This window comes from Coturnix japonica, chromosome 2 (assembly GCF_001577835.2).
Source record: "Coturnix japonica isolate 7356 chromosome 2, Coturnix japonica 2.1, whole genome shotgun sequence".
NCBI lineage: Eukaryota > Metazoa > Chordata > Aves > Galliformes > Phasianidae > Coturnix > Coturnix japonica.
In genome coordinates this window covers 33409896-33428183 of record NC_029517.1, presented here as the reverse complement: position 1 = coordinate 33428183, position 18288 = coordinate 33409896, and the positions used below count along the sequence as shown (strand labels likewise).

Below are 18288 nucleotides of genomic sequence, written 5' to 3'. Positions count from 1 at the left end.
CTGAATGCATTTTCTTCCTTTTGGCTTTGTAGATTGTGGATGCTGAGATCTTTACATAGCTTTTAATGTAATAAAAAGAGTTCCAGATTCCTTCCTTTCCTTTATAACAGTATAAAGCTTTCAGGATTCAGTTGAACTGTTTCTGTATAATATCAATTTCTTTCTGTAGTAAATACCATATTAGCTCTGTTGTATATGTTAGTGCTTAAGTGTACTCACTGTAAAACTGTGAGCTTTCTAGTGCAGAGACTTGATGATGTTGAACTATTTCTCTTGTTTACACAAATGTACATGGAAGATGCAGATAGGTACTATTTTCTTTTTAAATTATTTTTATTCAGCCCTAGATTTTGAAAGCTTAGAAATTCTTAGATCAACATGTTTGGCAGATTATTGACAGCAAGAATAAAGTTCAGTGCTTATTAAAGCAGCTTGTTCATACCCGGCATTACTTGATGCTACTCTGTTCATCCCTGTTTTCATTAGAAAAGTATTAATAGGAGAGAGAGAAATGAGATATTCAGAAGCTGATGAGGGACTTGTTCATTATAAATTACAGCTAAGAGAGATATAAAAATTTGGTGGAAGTACAGTAAATTAAGATGAAAATTAGATGCTCTTAAATGTATCTTAAGAATTAAAACCCGGTCTAGTTATTTTGTCTCAGGTGAATGGGAGTAGTTTTACATCACTACTACTCTTAAGTGTATAGACTTGTAAGACTGAACTGTTAGAATTGATAATCTGATTACAACGCAACTGACCGAACATACTAGTAAATTCACCTGTAGATATAGGCTCTAGTGTTCTGTGTATCCTACTCAGTACAAATATATCCTAGCAAGATCTAATTTTTCCCTAATTTTATTACCCTCCACTGAAGCCCTAAAAATAGCACAAGCAATGAGAAAATTGTACTCACAAAAAGCACAACTTAATGTTTACCTGATTTGTATTCTGTTTGGAGTATCTCTTTAATATGTATTAACATTTATATGCTTTTATATTTTTTCTAAAGGAGGGAAGAGTTTTGCAATATATATCATAGTCTATGACTTTTACTTAAAGAGTGAGAGATCAAAAGATGTGTATTTTGTGGGTATAGCAGACTGTGCCGTGCCTTCCTTCAGTCGCTTAAATGCGCAAATGTGACTGCTGTATACAGACACTGATACTAACCTTTGCAGAAATAATTTATGTAAAAAAATTATATATGTATTTTCTAGGCAACTTACTTACTTTGATTTTCTTTAGCATTTCCAAAGGATTATCTTTACTTTGGTAATGCTTTCTCTTGAGGAATGCTTTTATGTCTTTCAAGCAGATATAAAATGTAGCAGCTCATGTTTCATTTAGGAAAGTTTGCTGTCAGGATCTGACTTGACTTTAACTTGTGTCATAATATCATTAATTAACAGCAAGATTGTAAAATCAACAGGATTTTGGAGATTCTTAATGCCATGGATCAGAGATGTGTTTGGCTATGCGCAGAACTGGAAACATTAGACCCCTTTTGTCATTAGACCATGCTAAATCATATTGAAATATGGAGTGAAATGCATCTATGCACATTGCTCCTTCCAAGTGTAAAACATGCTAAATTTCTGATTTTGTTTTTCATTTATCTTTAAAAGAAAGCTTGGGTTTTTCCTTGTTTGGTTTTTTTTTTGTTGTTGTTGTTTTGTTTTGTTTTTGTTTTGTTTTGTTTTTTTGAAGGCTCGAGTTGGGTGTGGTCATTGTTATTTTGAGTTTTATCATAATTGTCCTCAGCATCAAATACATCATGTAAAGTTGATGATGAACTACTTATGCTAGCTAAGATGTATTGTAATGAGAGAGGATTGTTGTTTATTTTCCTTTCTTTCTTTATAATTATAATACATTATACCTACAGGCTTCTATAGATTTGTTGGGATAAACTTTATTGAAGGTTAAAAACAAACAAGGAACAAAGCTGTGACACAAGACAGCCTACTGAAGATGAACTATTTTCAAGTGAACATTTAAATTAGTGCATGATAATTTGTACTTACAGTTGCTGTTTGCACTCAGTAGGGATTTTAAGCATTAGAGTAATTTAAAAACACTAATTAATCCTACCACACTACTATGAGAGAGATAACAAATGCGACACCATGCAACATCTTAGAGATAATAAACTGAGGCATAAATCTGCTGAATTTGTAGTTAAGCTAGGATTGTCACCAGTACAACCGAATCCTAGTCATTTGTGTGGTTTATCTACTAGCATTTGTCTGATGTGAAAGAATTAGCAAAGAGTTTGCATCTTGGGATAGAAAAAAGTATTCCTAACGTGAAAATTTCTGGTAAGTTTTTTGTTTGTTTGTTTGTTTCTCTGTTCATTATATTGCAATGAGCCCCATGTTCTGTGGCTCGGGTCATTCACCTAACATCTTAATTGGATATATGTGCATTAAAGGATAGTTGGATATAGGCATAAGCCTCTGATATATCACATGCATCTTTTTTCATTTTGTTATAACAGACGCCAAACTTACACAAACTTACGTTTGCTTAGTAAGGACTCTGTCCACTAGGCAGTGTGTTTTCATGACAGGAGAACCATTTTTAACATAAAAACAAACAAAAAAAGTTAGGTATGGTGTATTTGGAGCCTTTATGTCTGAGTTTGTGACACATCAAAACAATTATGCTCATTATTGTCCATTACTCAAGTACTATTTTTGTGCTAAGAGTGTATCTGTAAAGCATAGCTTAAATCTTTGTGTGCTTTTCATTAGAGACAGCAGCTAGAAACATTTCCAGTCAAAAAAGGCTAATATTAGAAATAATTTTTCTCCAAAGTTAACAAAGCATTAGATTCTATGTGTATTGGTTTTTTTTCCTATGTGCATTGTTTTTAATTGTTCATGTCAGCATACTTATTACATGTGAGTAAAATTTTTGGATTAGAGATGATTATATACTGGGTATAAAGCAAGATTGGAGGGTTTTTGGTAAGCTTAAAAATAACTGTAATAAACAGGATCCTATCTTACTTAATGAGTAACTTCCTAACAGGAGTGAGCCTTAAAACTTTCTGGACTTGGAATAGTCAGTCTCATGGTTATTTCAGGATAAATGCATAGCTTTTTCAAGCATAATTACGTAAATAAATGTGATTTTCGTTGTGAATGAAATAATGGTCTACTGTGACTTGAAATACTAGAGTTTATAATTTTATTATATGTACATAATCTTGAAAATATGTGCTGTAGATCAATATGCTGATGAGTTAGTTAACCTTAGCCCTTACTAGATGTTTGGTCTTTTTGCTAGAGGAAAAGAGCTTAGCTCTCACAGGGGTATGCTACTTTGTTTTCCTCTGAAATGGACCAGCTGGGCAGTGAGTTTTCATGAGTGGTCTGTCAACCAATTCCACAGGCATCTGGATTATTATTTACTTCCTTGTGTTAAAATTTGCAAGTGTTAGTTGATTTTAGATAGCAATCAAAGGAATGTTAAGGAAATATCTGTCTGATAACTCACGATTTTTCTTGTTTGGAAAAGTAATCATATTTCTTGGATTTACACTGAAGAACATATATAAAGAATGATATTCTGATGTTATTGCTATATTCTATTAAAGATTTATTTAAGAAAAACAAAAATATCTTAGCAATTTGTGCTCACTCAAAAGTTTTCTTTTTTCTATTGAAACAATGTGAACTTGCTTGTATCAGCAGGCAATTCATTACTCTTTGAAACCTGATAGCAGAAGCCTGGAATGACAGAAGAGTCTTTTGAGGAAGGAGGTGGGTAGCAAAGGAGAGGAAATACCTTTCTAAAATCTGAGAAGTACATTCCTGATGTCTGATAATAGATGCTGTAGCACAGTACATACCAGACTTTCTAAACTGATGAGAAGAGTGGAGCAGGAGAAAAAAGCTAGGAACTCAAAGAAATAATGACTATTAATGATTTTATTGGTACACTTATAAATGAAGAGTCTTACAGGAATGGGTGAAATTCAAATGAGAAAATGAGAACAAGTAGTGAATTGTGTACAAGTGTTGTAATGGCAGATAAATACAGTTGACCTGTCATTTAACCATTTGAATAGCTAATATTTTCTACTCAGATGGGCTTGTCATTTAACCCATAACTTTTTTTAAGAGAGAAAGTGATCACTGTATGAATTTCCAGTATGTTTACAAGGAAATCTGTTTAAAGAATGTGTGGCTTTTGCATTTGGTACATTATAAAGATTAATGGATGGAAACAATATTATTTTTAAAGACAAAAAGTAATCCTCTTGATATATTTTACAGATTTTTAGATTAAACATATTTATATATATATATGTGCACATGCACTTATATATGTTAAATAAAATAATTACATACAAATGCACACAATTAGATGTGATTACATGTGCTTGGGGCATAATTAGTAACCGGCTAATCAAAAAGATTTCTGAGCTTCCAGTTCATTAAGAATTATCTGGATGATAGCTACTGTTTACTCTTTCCTTCCTTTAAATAAATTTATTTTTAAATTCCATGGAATAAAAGGGAGGAGGGGGGGATTTTTTGTGTGAACCTTCCAATGCTTTTCAATTTAGCTAATCCATATCTGTGTATGTGTGTATGTATGCCATCAGCATGTCAAAATGTAGGGGAAAAATAATCGAGGAATAAGTGGTTTAAAATATAAAAACTATTGGTATCCCTATGTACTATATTTAGGGCATAAATAGAATTCCTAGTCTTATTTAAACAATTTTTCTAATCTTCTGCTAGGCCAGTTCATACACAACATGGTGAAAGGACAAAGGTTGTAATTTTGAGTCTGCAGTTGCATTTGAAATTAATAGCATTGTTATTTCTATCTATACAAGGATAATAAGGTTTATCTTCCTTGGCAATGCATTAAGGACACTGTGAAACTCTGAATTAATAATTCTTGTTAACACATGCACACACGCTCCTAAGCAAAGGAAACTATATCAAGAAGACCTAAAAGTGTTTCCAACTCCTAGGTCCCATGGTGGTGCTGTCTTCTGACTCCTTATGGCTGTAACATTGGCACCTGCTTGCATCATCTGATGCACAGGCTCAGATGTGAATGATCCAAATAATTTATTACAAGTTCTCACAGCACTTACATACCTTCACAAGTTTTCTTTTTCTAGCTTTCCCAACAACTTTTGTATCCACCTTTACGTTTCAACAGAGCATTCCACAAACTCTTCAATTATTCATGCCGGGTGCTTATCCTATCAGAGCCATGAGCTGTTCTTTCTTCTTCTAGAGGTGTCCTTGGTTCTCATGCTGTTTGTCTTGCTCCACAGCTGCTGCTCTGTACAGTCTTTCTTGTATTCCCACACCTGCTAATGTCCCCTCTATGTGCTCTCATTCCCATGAGGGAAATCTGAGTGCTTGCCTTAGGGAGAAGCTGCAGGCATGTATTTGTCTTGTTGATCCAGAATCTTGAGCCCTTTTGAGCATGCACTTGCCAAGACTTATGAAACAGTCTAAAAATATAGTGCACAGGTTACAAGCCTTCCCTGTTTATAGTAGTAATGAGTTAAATGAGTAGTAGAAGCAGTGTGATGCTGTAATATGATTATTGGTAAAGGAATAAGTACTGTATAAAGCAACACAAAGTTGTATGGTTATTTCTTATTCTATCATTTTCTTTAGGAAACAGGCTTACAGAAACAAGATAGAGGGATTATCTTTAGGTGCATTCATTTCTATACTGTTCTGTAACTCAACCACTTAAGTACTGTGTGAACATGTGAAAACTGAAAATCGAAAGGTAGCAATGCCATTAATCATGTTGTTAATGTGTTTTCCTTATCAGGCTTATGGAAGTGTTAAGAACAAGCAGGTAGCATACATTGTGAAAAAGAGATTGTGTCAGATATGCTCTGTGACATAAATCTGTGCAGTGTGGCAGGTTTTACTTTTACTTAGAGAATTAGAAATTTTATATTGTGCATGGAAATACTCTTAACAATATAATGACTTCATATGTACTTCTGAGTTTAATATCTGTTTCCCAGGTTTCCATTTGGCAAGTATCTTAAACTTCCTGTATCATCAGTATAGATATGCCTCAGCAGTAATCTATGATCAGTTCTCAGTCGCCTCATTTCCAATACAAAAAAATTAAATAATCATCCTCCTTGCATGCATCATCTCATCTGTCTCCGAACATTTGCAACTACTTGCTGTAAGCATCAAAGAACTATGTGAAGTAACCCTGAACCTTTGAGATCTAGTATGAGAAACTCATTTTCAATGTGTTTTATCCACTACCTTAACGTGAATGCTGTCTTTAAATTCTGCTGAGAAAGAAAGAATAGCTGTATTGGTAAAGTTGGTTTATTTATTGTTATTCCTAATCTGATTGCTCTTGAAGTCAATATATTGTTAACAGCTACTTAACTTAGTTTGATACTTGTATAGATTTAGGTAATTATTTTACATGTAGACATCTTGAGATTTAATTAGGAGGGTAGATAAGTTTCAGGTCCCAGAATGTGTTTTGGGCCCAATATAATAGGAAAGCTGGGATTTAATTAGTTATCTTTTAAAATCTATGTCCTATTTTACTGCAAGATGAGAACTTGACGGTGACTGGGATATGGTACGGCCAGTGAATGCTTGGCTATAATTATTTTTTGTATTATTGTTTTTATTTATTTATTTATTTTTTTTTTTTGCATCGTTCATTGTTAGCTCTTTAAATAATGAATTTTTGCACTGTAAAATGACAAGTTCACTCCAGGTTTGATGTAGCTCTGTTCAATCTGCAAGCATAAATCGACTTTAAATAAATGTACAGTGTCCTATAGGGGTACTGATGAGTCCTGTGATTTCCATCATAACTCTCTGCTGCATAATGAGATAATCTGATTTAGATAATATGTAAGGTATTATTTGCTTCATTTGCATTTTTTGAAACATGTTATTTGGAAAGAAATTATCTGTGGATACAAAGCTTTCTGTTGTGATGCTGTTTTCTGAATTTGGTTTCACATGTTGAGTCTTCTGGTTCACTTCTCTGTTATTGTTATTGACTGAGAAAACTGATCTCTGTGGGCCAGAAAATTCATCTTTATACAGCAATGCTTGAGTAGATCTCTAGAGAAGACTTGTTGCAAAAGTGAATTAAACTATGCACTAGAAATCCCAATGTACAAAATGCAGGAATGGAATTGGAAATTCTAAGATACTGTGTCTTTTTTTTTTTTTTTTTTTTTTCTCCTCAATTATACTTTAGAAATGGTTAAGGATTGTATTCTGAATTCCTGTTATTTCTGATCATGCATGGAGATGGATCTACAACAGACATTCAGATTACATGAACTGAAACCATTGTAGCTGCTTATGATGGACTGGTTATCTTCCCAGATACTCGTATGACATGTAGGATATGTGTGTTCCTGTATCTTGTTAAACTTTAAAACATAAAAATTAAAGGGGTCATCTTTTTAAAATAGTTTATTAAGGTGTGTCAAATTTTGGGTCTATTATATAAAAAGTAAAAGTAATGAGTTGAAAGGGGTTATATATTGAATACCACACATTGGCCTGAATAGATTTGATTTATCAACATTCAACATTTATCTTGAAATCCTAAAAGTTCTTGAATTTCTTTCCATGAAAACTTATACATGGATACTGAAGATTTGCACATTATAAAAAATAAAAATAAAAAAAGCTATTGTGCCTCTGTTGGAAGTTATAGTTTTATTAATTGTTTTGAACTTGCGTAATTGTAATTTTAGTGCAATTGCTCTATATGTGAATGCAAAAGTGTAACAGAACTTGCTAGCCACCCATATTGCTGGAAAAAAAATAAGTTAATACTTGTTTTACATTATAAGATAACCTGTGCAAGTCTGTTAGAAACTGCAAACATAGTGGTGATGCAGAGTTCTTTGAAGATTTGAGCGTCCTTGAGCCAAATGTTTAAACTGCCCAAAGCATTGAACATGCTTATATAAGCTTCTTTCTATTTCATTGGAACCCTGAAGTAAGGATTTCACATTATTTGCAATATGCACTAATTTCAAGGTGATAACTTCTGAAGAGCTGGCAAAATAATAGAATTAATTACTGAGTAGTATAATGGAAATAAATATCGAAATAATTTTATTATTAATTTTGTCACATGAGTTGGAGAGAAGGTAGGAAAGGAACATGTTCAAGATACTAATTATACTGCCTTGATTTATCATATAGTCCAGAGTGTGCTCAGGACTGCCTTAAACCGCCTTGGCTGTCTAATATAGTCCTGTTATTTAGCATTTGTTGTGCAGGAGAAATATATAGGTGAGTCATTATCTGCCAGATCATATTGCAGGGTGTTGCAGGGAGGAACTCTGACATTCTTTCATACCTGAGGAATTTATACTTTGCTGCTGCCAAAGTCAGTGATATTATAGTTGCTGCCTTCAGCTTGAACAAGGTAATCACAGGTGTGAGGGAGAACTTGGTCCTATATGCAATATAGGGCAAATAATTAGGTATAATCTCCACTCCTGATTGCAAGCCAGGTGAACATGGGGAAGACATGCAAAAAAAAAAATAAAAATCTCAGAGCTTATTACTAAGCACACTGTAGTAAATTTCCATTCTCTCCCAATGTTAACAGTTGAGTTATAAAAAATGATTTTCAGTTTACATTCAAGCTCCCCTATTGATTTCTGGCTTGATTTTTATGTGAATGTTATATCTCTCTCTTATCAGCTTCAAGCAGCTCTAGTTGGTTTGGCACTTTGTGCTGTTCTTGATGTTCAGAAAGATGTTGAATTAAAGCTGAACAGCTACCTAGACCTGAAATGTTAACAAGATTTAGCAAGAATGTGACGTTCCTGGAATTTTATTCAATGCTTATAAACATGCCTTTTAAAGTACTTGAAAACTGCCTTTTAAGAAGCATTTCAGGCAAGCCCAATGCTAGCAAGTAACTATTAAATGATTTAGGAGCAAGTGTAAACTGCTCGGAGTTTTTATAAACACTGTTCAATTGGAGGACAGGAATGACTTAAGAAGGAGAGTCTGATGTTATTCTGAGGTCCTTGGGCACCATTTCTTGTCCCCCATAGAAATAAGTTGTTGTGGGTACATTTTTGATATGGTGCTATTAATAAATCTGTAAGCTGCACAGTCACGCTGTCTGGATTAGCATCAACTGCATGTTTTTGCAGTTGCTCAAAAGAAAGAATGAAGATGAGATTAGAAAATATGCTGATTTATGAAAGCGTGGTGTGATCCTGTTAGGTAAAACTATGCTGAAGCAAGAACAGACTCTAAACATTTCTAGACAAAGAGGTGTATATGGGGACTAGCAGTGGCTGGGGATATCACACTGAGCTAAGAATAGATAATTTTCTTTTTTAATTAGTGCCTTCGTCTAAGTAGTCCCTATTCTAAAACTGCAGTCACCATTATAAATTTGTTTCCAAATTTTGTGAGGAGTTATTTCTACTTGTCCAACTTGACAGCTAAAGTTGGGCTGGAATTGAACGCTAAAAATAGGAAAATACATCAAGGAAAAGAAAATGTAAGCTTTTAAAACCATTGCAATAGCAGCACAGGGAGTTTTCTGAGGAGTGGGCTGGGTAAATGACTAGCAAATTAGAAAGAACTGGCTTTTATGGTAATATTAGGATTTTCATACTCCTTTCTCTGTGATCTGTTTTAACACTCTTTTACTTCATTGTAGCTTTATTATTTAGGAGTTAACTGTTAGGAGAAGTATAAAAATAAATCATAAATCTACATTTATGTAAATTTTGTAAATTATTGCCTTGTGATCATATTTCTTACTGAATAGAGAAAGTTTTCATATTCAGACTTCAAAGGTATCACATATCAAATGAAGTTGTATACTGTTGTAAAGCATTATGTACAATAAATAAATACATGTATGCAAAGCCACAAAAGCACTTTTCTAAATGATGATGAACAATATTTGATGGTTTTTAATTTTTATTTTTTTTCAGTATTTCCCTTGGAAATGTATAATTGGATTGCTAACACATTTCTGCTAACAGGAGACAGACATTACAAACCTGAATTAAATACATGGAGAATCAGAAAAACCCCTCATCTTTCTTTGATGAGCTAATTACTCTTAATTGGCTTGCAGAGAGCTTTTTGGGGAGGAATGGATGAAAGTGAAGTAGGGATTTCACAACTGATTACACCAATTTCACACCTTGCTATAATCAGACTCTGACTAATACTAAGAAGTCTTATACTTTGTTGCTGTACTGCATGGCTTCCAGGCAAGTCTGTGAAATAAGTATTTGTAAATTAGGTGAATGTGATGTGTGGCATAAATCCAATCGAGTTATCTGTGGGAAACAAAAGAATATATTACAAGATTAAAATAAGAGTGGTATGTCATATTTTATTATTAGATTGATGTCATTTTTGTGTATGTATCCTGTAATGTGATCGTGTCAATATAAGGCTGTGTGTCGATGCCCTCTTCAGTAATGAGAGCTTCATAATAAAAATGTTGTATTCTTTTCCTATGCTGTAGCAGAAGCAGTTCATAATTATCAAATTTTGCATATGTTTAGCTTGTTTGTTTTCTAATTTATTGTTGGCCATCTTTTATATACATAAAATGAATAGTGAATTCTAAATCAAACTATACTGGTCTTTGGTGAAAGTAGTTCTTAAGTAATTTTATGTCTCGTGAGGAAGATGTGCATGGGTACTAAAACTTGTGGCTCTTTTAATCACTAGGGAGTCTGTGCACAAGTAAGCAGACTGGATTCTTAATTCTGTAGGCAGAGCAGCAAGAGAAACTCTCAGATGATCCACTTCACTGTATCCCTGTTGCTAAGCAGGCAGTCTCCTCTATCAGTTGGAATGCTTTCAGGCTCTGTGGATGCATTCCTAAATGAGCTGCAATAATTAAATCTGAAAGTCATGATGCTAGCAGTACTTGCCAATTCCAGTACTATGAAAAGGGGCTAAACCACCTGATCAGTCCTAGGTATAAAAAGAAATTTGTTTGATCTACCAGCACCTGCCAAGCCAAAAGCAGTATGAATTAAAAAATTAATATAATAAATCCAAAACAAACACAAAAACATTTGTAAACTATGAATTGTCTTACTGTTCCAAGAAGAAATAATCTTATTGAAAGAGAATATCCTGAAGGAGGAAATTCCCTTTAAGTGTTGTTTTTTTATTTTTTTTTCTGCAATTATTGTATGTCTGTCTATATCTGTTTGCCTATCCTGATTATAAGGCCTTTCTGACTTTGCTAGGTGCTGAGTACATTCTTTATGTAATAGATATCACCTGTATCTTTAATTTGTTGGTTTTCTGGTTCATGAACAACTTTTTTCTTCAACAACCTCTGCTAGGGTTGACAGTTCCTGTACTGTTTCTCTGTTGTTCTGACCTGTACATAAGCTTGTTTCTCACATATTAGAAAGCCACATTGATTTCTTCCTCAGTTAGAGGTCTTTGCTACCTTGCTTAGCATAGAAAGAGATAGCAATTCTCTATTTATTGTTGTTATTATCATTTTTTAGTCTTATTAGTCTGTGCATTACTACATAGATGTGAGAATCCTATTTGGATAGAAATTATTTGTATCTTAAGTAACACTTATCATGAAATGGGAATTGTCCTTCAGAAAATTATGGTTTTGTAGTAGTAGCTTTTCCCTCCATACATATTGGAAAGTGACACCAAATTAAAGTTACGCGATAGCTTTCGTGGCTATAAGTGTGTTTTTCTCTTCTTTGTGTAAGATTAAAACAATCAGAGATCAAACCATAGTTCAGTACTGAGAATAGATTCTTGATTTCAAGAATCAACGTTTTCCAATACAGAAACAATGTTCTGACTTGTGCTTCAAGAAGCTATATACAATGATAATTTGTGAGGTTATTAATCATTTCTCTTCTTAAAGGTCAGACTTCTGCACTTAATAGTATGAATACAAACTGCTTTCACAAATAAGTCTGAAGTTTTCCCTTTTTAATAGTTCTACTATTTCTGTAGTTACAATCAGAAGGCTTTTTCAGATCATCAAACTAAATCAAGTAAAAGTTGAGGAACTCACACTGGATGCAATAACAGGGAAGGAAGTATCAAGTATGGAAGCATTGATTTTAATCAGTGGTGTAGGAAAACATGGTACTTGTTCTTACTTTAGTTCCCAAGGAAACTTCATCTGATACTTTGAATTTACCAGTGATGCAAAGTTATTTCTTCTTAATAGCTAGTTAATTTTTGAGTTGAATAGCAACATCAGTACACTCACCTTCTCAGGGCCTGGACTAAGGTCTCACTTTGAGCTTCCTGACTACTTGTTTTCAAGGTTGACATAGCAAATCAGTATCCTGATTTGTGCCTGAGCTGTAAGGAATTGCATATTGATTCTATCTTATTTTTTATTTATTATTATTATTTTTTTTTCCTGTGGTTTAGACCTGTCTCTGTTCACTTTGCAGTGTGATGAGATGTGTGCATTCTCAGGTGGGCTGTGAGGCTTCTTTCCTTGAATGCAGAAAAGAACTGGATTTTGCTTGGGAGGCAGTCAGAGTTGCGTAGAAAAAGTGTTGTGAAAATTCAGAAACAAACTATAAGGGTGCTTGGCCAGATCCTTTAGAAGTGGACAAACATTATGCTACAAATAGGAATTTTACACATGGGATATTGTTGGTAGAAATGTTGCGTAAAATCGTGCCGTAGAAAATAACAATATTTTGCAATAGTTCCTCTGTGGAGGAAGAATCTACTGCTGTCTTAATGATCAGTGCAATAACAAACAAGTCTTGTTTCAGAGATATTTCACAATGTTGGAGTTGGGGAAACTTTGAAACTTAGGTTGGTAAACAAATACTTGTGAATAGTTGCTTCATAAAAATTCTTGTGATGAATATTTATCTGCCGTATAGAGGAGATTATGACTGGAATTTGACTTGCGTACATGAATTTGGACAAATTTTCTACCTAGGCAATTACAATAATTTGGAGAAAGACTTGATGAGAATAAAGAGCAGTTATAGCTTCCTTAATGATTCTTTTTTATCTTAAAATGGTTCATTTAATTTCCAGAAACATCACCTTATTCGTTTGTAATTATTTTCTGATTTCAAATATTATAGAATGTGATGACACTGAATGGCAATGGAAAAAATTCATTGCTTCTATACATTTATAAGGACCATTCATGTTGACAGAGACCTTAGGAAATCTCTAATCCAGCCTCTGTCTTAAAATGGTATCAGTTGTCAGATCAGGTTAGGTGACTTAGGCCTTTATCCAGTTCTTCAGAACCTCCAAGGATGAAGAATGAAGACTACAGAAATGTGTGTGCGTGTATATATGGTTTTTTTTTTTTTCCGTTTTTTTTTTTTTTTTTTTTTTTTTCCATCTTGTTCTGAAACTAAATAAAATATTGAAAGTAATGTGGGACATTAACAGTATAAAAGAATGGCTGAATTTGGAAAGGACATCTGGAGATCATCTGTTCCTGCCCTTCTACTCAAGCAGGGCAAGTAGGTTATTCAGAACCATGTTCAGAGTTTTCAGGAGTGAGATAGTAACTTTAAGATTCTGGTCTTGCCTTCCTGGGCAATTAGCAGGATATTATACCACCTTTTACTGCACTTTGTTGATCTTGAGTAATCTGAATGCTGCTTAAAGTTCTAAATTCTCATTCTATTTTTATTTAGTTAGGCGATGCTTACCTTGTTTTATGTTTTTCTGCATTTCAGTCACATAGGTTAAGAAAGGGCAAAGCATTTTGTATCTAATAAGATAGAAAATAATATGACATGAATACAAATCAACAACAGGCAAAACCCATTTGTGTTCTTTTACATATCACTTATAAATGACTAAACTATCAGTAATGCTTCTTAATTAAGGATATTATCTACAAAAGCTTGAATCTCCAATCTTTATAATACTACTACATTATTGATGGATGTATGCTTACCTCCAGTCTTTTCAGACTAGAAAATAAGAGAGTGGGGTTTCTACACTGATAGTACTACCTGCTTCTCTGACAGGATAGCATGTGAAATACTAATCAAATACAGACTGTGTTTTCTCAGAAGTGATTAAGATATTTTAGCCAATCACCACAATACCTCAAAGATACTACAACAGCAGGTTTATCATAAAAGTTGTGTTTATACTAGGTTTTAGTTTAATTTAGAGAGATCTCATGGTTTTGCTTAGAGATAAATCATTAAACAGGCTGTGGTATCAGCTTAGCTTATCATAAGTACAGGTTAACTAATTCAATACTAGCCTCATTTTGCCTTCAGGGTTAAATGAAGTAAACAGTATAACTACCAAAGTGATGAATATTACAGAATGTTGTGTGTAGTTCTATAAGAATAACTTTCATGAGCTATGGCTGTAATTTCTTATTTGCTTTATGTGTCTGTACTGCACACGAAATCTAATATATTTTCTAAGTCCGACAGTATATATAAACAGTAAGTTAAATCTGCCAGCTACCCTGGTAGCTCCAAGTGCTTTGCATTATTTATTTGAAATTGTCTGTTGCTTAAACACTGACTTTGACTGCATGCTTTTTAAGTGACAGGAAGTCTACCAGTTTGGATCCATTTAGAGTAAAGCCAAAGCTCTTTCTCATAAATTTTGAGCCACAACAATAGGAAACACTGTCAGAAAAGGCAGTGAATCAAGTTCTATATAGAAGTGGTAACTGAACCCTCTAAATAATTGGTTGCATCACTGCCCGTGCTTTGACTTTCATTTATCACCGATGCCATTTATGCAGTGAGCGTGTAACATGATTATACAATTCTTAGTTGCTTCGGTGATCTAAAAGTCTCATAGGAAAAGGATTAACAGCTAATATTCATAATTTAAAATGGTTTATTTTCTCTTCTGGATGAAATAGTATTTCAGTAAATTATTCTTCATCATTTAGTGAGGGTCTCCAGGTCAGCTGTGATTCAGATTTCAAATGCCTTAAAGATTCTGAGGATCTTTACTTGGAATCTCTGAGGATTTACTTGGAATTAGGTTTCCTAAGGAGCCCTCCCAGAATGCAGAGAAGTACAGAAAAAGGAGGAGGCTTTGAATAGTTCCTCTCTAGCTCCTGCATTGAGTTCCCCTGACAGTATGTGAGATTTCTAGAGATGGTTCTCCATTGTGCAACTTCTGCAGCATGGATGTCTACTCTAGCTCTGTATTAGTTGGACAGTAACTGACAAAAACCACTGTGTGAAATATTTCCAACAAAGGTTGAAGATGTGTTCATTCTGTAAAACATGGATGGTCTGGATTTTGTTTAAGCTTTGTGGCAGTAGATACTTTTCAAATCACAGATAGTAATATTTAATACTATTTAAGAACACGAATTGTGTATATTTTGTTACAGATTTCACATTGGGTTCAATATATCATCGAATTAGAATCTTCCCTGGAGTCCTGTCCTGTTTCCATTTAGACTGATGAATGTCTTCCTGTATTTCTCATTTGAAATAAGCTGAGAGACGCTGTATAGATTTGGGAGCACTAAAGTATTTTTCATTCTCTTTAAACTGACTTCCCTTGTACCTTAAAGTGCCCTTCATATTTTAATGGTCATTTTGTACAGAAACTGCTGCTATTAGCTGATAATTAGATAGAGAAGAATGGCTTAAAGTTTAGTTATAATGTGTCAAATATAGGTAGACTTTTCTTTCTATTGCTAACATTAAGAAAATTCCATTTTCGTTGAAAGGGAGGTGCCAAGATAAGGAAAGAAGAGGAATTGAATGAGGAAAAAAACTGTAAACAATCTCTGAAATCTAGTTAACTGTCAGAGCCCCATAGTGTTCACACTGACAACTTATAGCCTAATTTATTTATTTATTTATTTATTTCTGTTGGTTGATATTAGGAGTAATTTATATATATCTGATGTTGACTTTTTATTTCTTTATTCTTTCCATTTACTTAATGAGATCCGAAGGTGTAGGAATACTTGGTATTCTATGAAAATACTATCTCCAGCTAACACTACAGAAATTCATATTTAAAACTCTAAAATTAGCCTAAATGAGTCTTAAACCAAATGGTTGTAGCGTTAGTTGACTGCATGTGTCGAACACAAAAATGTGCTCATGCTAACCAAACTAGCAGACTTGAAATACTGAGTAGTAAGTAAAGGCTTTAAAAGTCCGCTAGCCTTTTGTGTGGATGGGAATTGATTAAAAAAGAATTGAATATACTGAATGTTATTTAACTTTACCTGAGCTTCTCAGCACTACTGTTTAGACTTAGCAATTCCTTCTCTGTGAAGTGACTAGTTGCAAACCTGAAAACAAGTGTGAAAGTCAAGTATCTTTCATCATACCTTGAATCCTCATCAAAGCTAGAAGTAAAATCAGAGCACAGCATGTTATCTTGAACATACAGTTCAGAAAAGAGCAACAGGGAACAAAAAGAGAGGTCAACTGGCGAAAGAAATAAAATACAAATGTATTTCAGAAGGAATGATAGCAAATTTTGTATCTCTTTCCTCTTGAGGAAGAAAGGCAAAATACTACTACTGGAGGGTTTTTGTAGCATGTCTATTTCATCTAATTTTCAAGTAACTAACAGAGTGAAACAATACCTGTTAGCAGAGATTTTAGTAAGATTGTTGATAATTTTGCACTGAAACTAATTATTGCAGCTTTGCAGGAAACATATTGCCATTCCTGAGAAGGACCTTGTATTTGTTGGTTGAGCAGCATTCGTGTTTCATACTAAGTGGCTTTTATAGGTTACAGTATATGTTAATTTATTTATTTTTAAATTTAGGCATAGCAAGAGTTTACAATCTTGATTGAAAAATTTGGAGGGGAAAAAAAAAAAAAAAAAAGGCTGTAAAACAATCACTGTAGTCTTGGGCTGTATCAGAGCCAAAATGATGTTCCTTTTATTGCTTAGGATTGTTGTGGCAAGGAACCAAGGTGGATGACTTCAAAGACTCCTGTTGGTTGGATGCTAGCTCTCACACTTGGAGCTTTAAGCTAGCTGTGTGAGAGAAGTACCTGTCTTGTCCCAGTTTGCTCCAAGCACCAGTTTTAGGGAGAATTTTCCCTCTTATCCAAGATGCTTGACTTCACCTCTTGGCACTTGTAAGTTATCTCATACTACTGATTGGACATACACAACTATTCTCTTGCCCTGACTTCTCTGAGATTATTATTTTGTCTCATTAACCCATTCTTCTGATTTCCTCCTTGTCAGCTGTCCAGTAGTGCTATCAGTCTTCTAAAATCAATAAGAGTATTGATTGTACAACAATTCTCTTAATTTTATGGTCTCTTCAGTGTCCATAGCTTTCCATAGCAATTGTGCAGGATCTGAATAATCCAGGCATCAAAGTTGGCATTAACTATGAGTTGCAGCTCCATTAGTTCTGGGAGTACTTGTAATTGTGTATACATATTGTGTTTCATGTGAATGCATACAAATAGTAATGTTTCTAACTTATGGGGACAGTTTGTGATGCTGTTACCTTCTTTGCCCTCATGCCTTTTAATCCTGAGAGCTAACAGACAGGAGGCTTGTTCAAAAGGTTCAAATCTGAGTAACACAGTAAAATTTGGTTTAGAAAAAAAATAATAAATAAAAACACAAAACCAAAAAAAACAACAAGCAAACAAATTAAATTGACTTCCAGTTTTCATAAATGATATCTAAATAAACATCTTTCAAATAGGTGGATTGTGGCAGTTTTAAGCCAAACACGGTCAATCACAGCCATGACGTGTGTGCTGATAAACACAATATCCAGATATCTACTTTTCTTAAAGTTTTTTGCTCATATGTATAGACTCCCTTAGCAATTAATCTACATTATGCATTTTCTCTCTGTTCATATGTGAGATGTCTTCTGTAGTGGGGGATAAACTGTTATCTGTATGTGCTGTAGTGTTATTTCTGACTTCCAGTATGTTATTAGATAAATTTGATTGTATATTTAGGCCAAGATTAGTCATTCTGGTATAAAGAACTCTGTATAGTTTGAAGAGCTCTTTTGTCATTTGCGCTTTATTTTTCTGTTTCACAGAGGTCTCTTAAAGCCTATTTCACACATTCCTAAAGCACTGAGGTATTTTGCTGTTTGGAACCTACTGCTAAATACCAAGTAGCTTGGAAAGGTAGAAGGCATATAAAAATTGTCCACATGCTTCAGATCATAATATTTATTAATTGTGTGTATGAGTATTTGGTTAACAAGTTGTGTGTATTTGCATGAGAATAACCTATTTGTTGCTTTTAAAAAATAAAAAATATACAAGACTTAGTT

General features: G+C 33.8%; 1 protein-coding gene and 1 long non-coding RNA gene across 2 annotated transcripts in view; one reads left to right on the top strand and one right to left on the bottom strand.

The window, feature by feature from the left end:
- The window catches only part of ZNF385D (zinc finger protein 385D), a 374041-nt gene that overhangs the window by 185189 nt on the left and 170564 nt on the right, over positions 1-18288 (top strand). The window lies entirely within an intron of this gene.
- LOC116653043 lies at positions 9983-14101 on the bottom strand. Its single transcript, XR_004306449.1, has 3 exons — positions 13960-14101; positions 13709-13770; positions 9983-10339 (listed from the first exon to the last, which is right to left on the bottom strand). It is a non-coding gene; the product is annotated as an uncharacterized LOC116653043 (long non-coding RNA).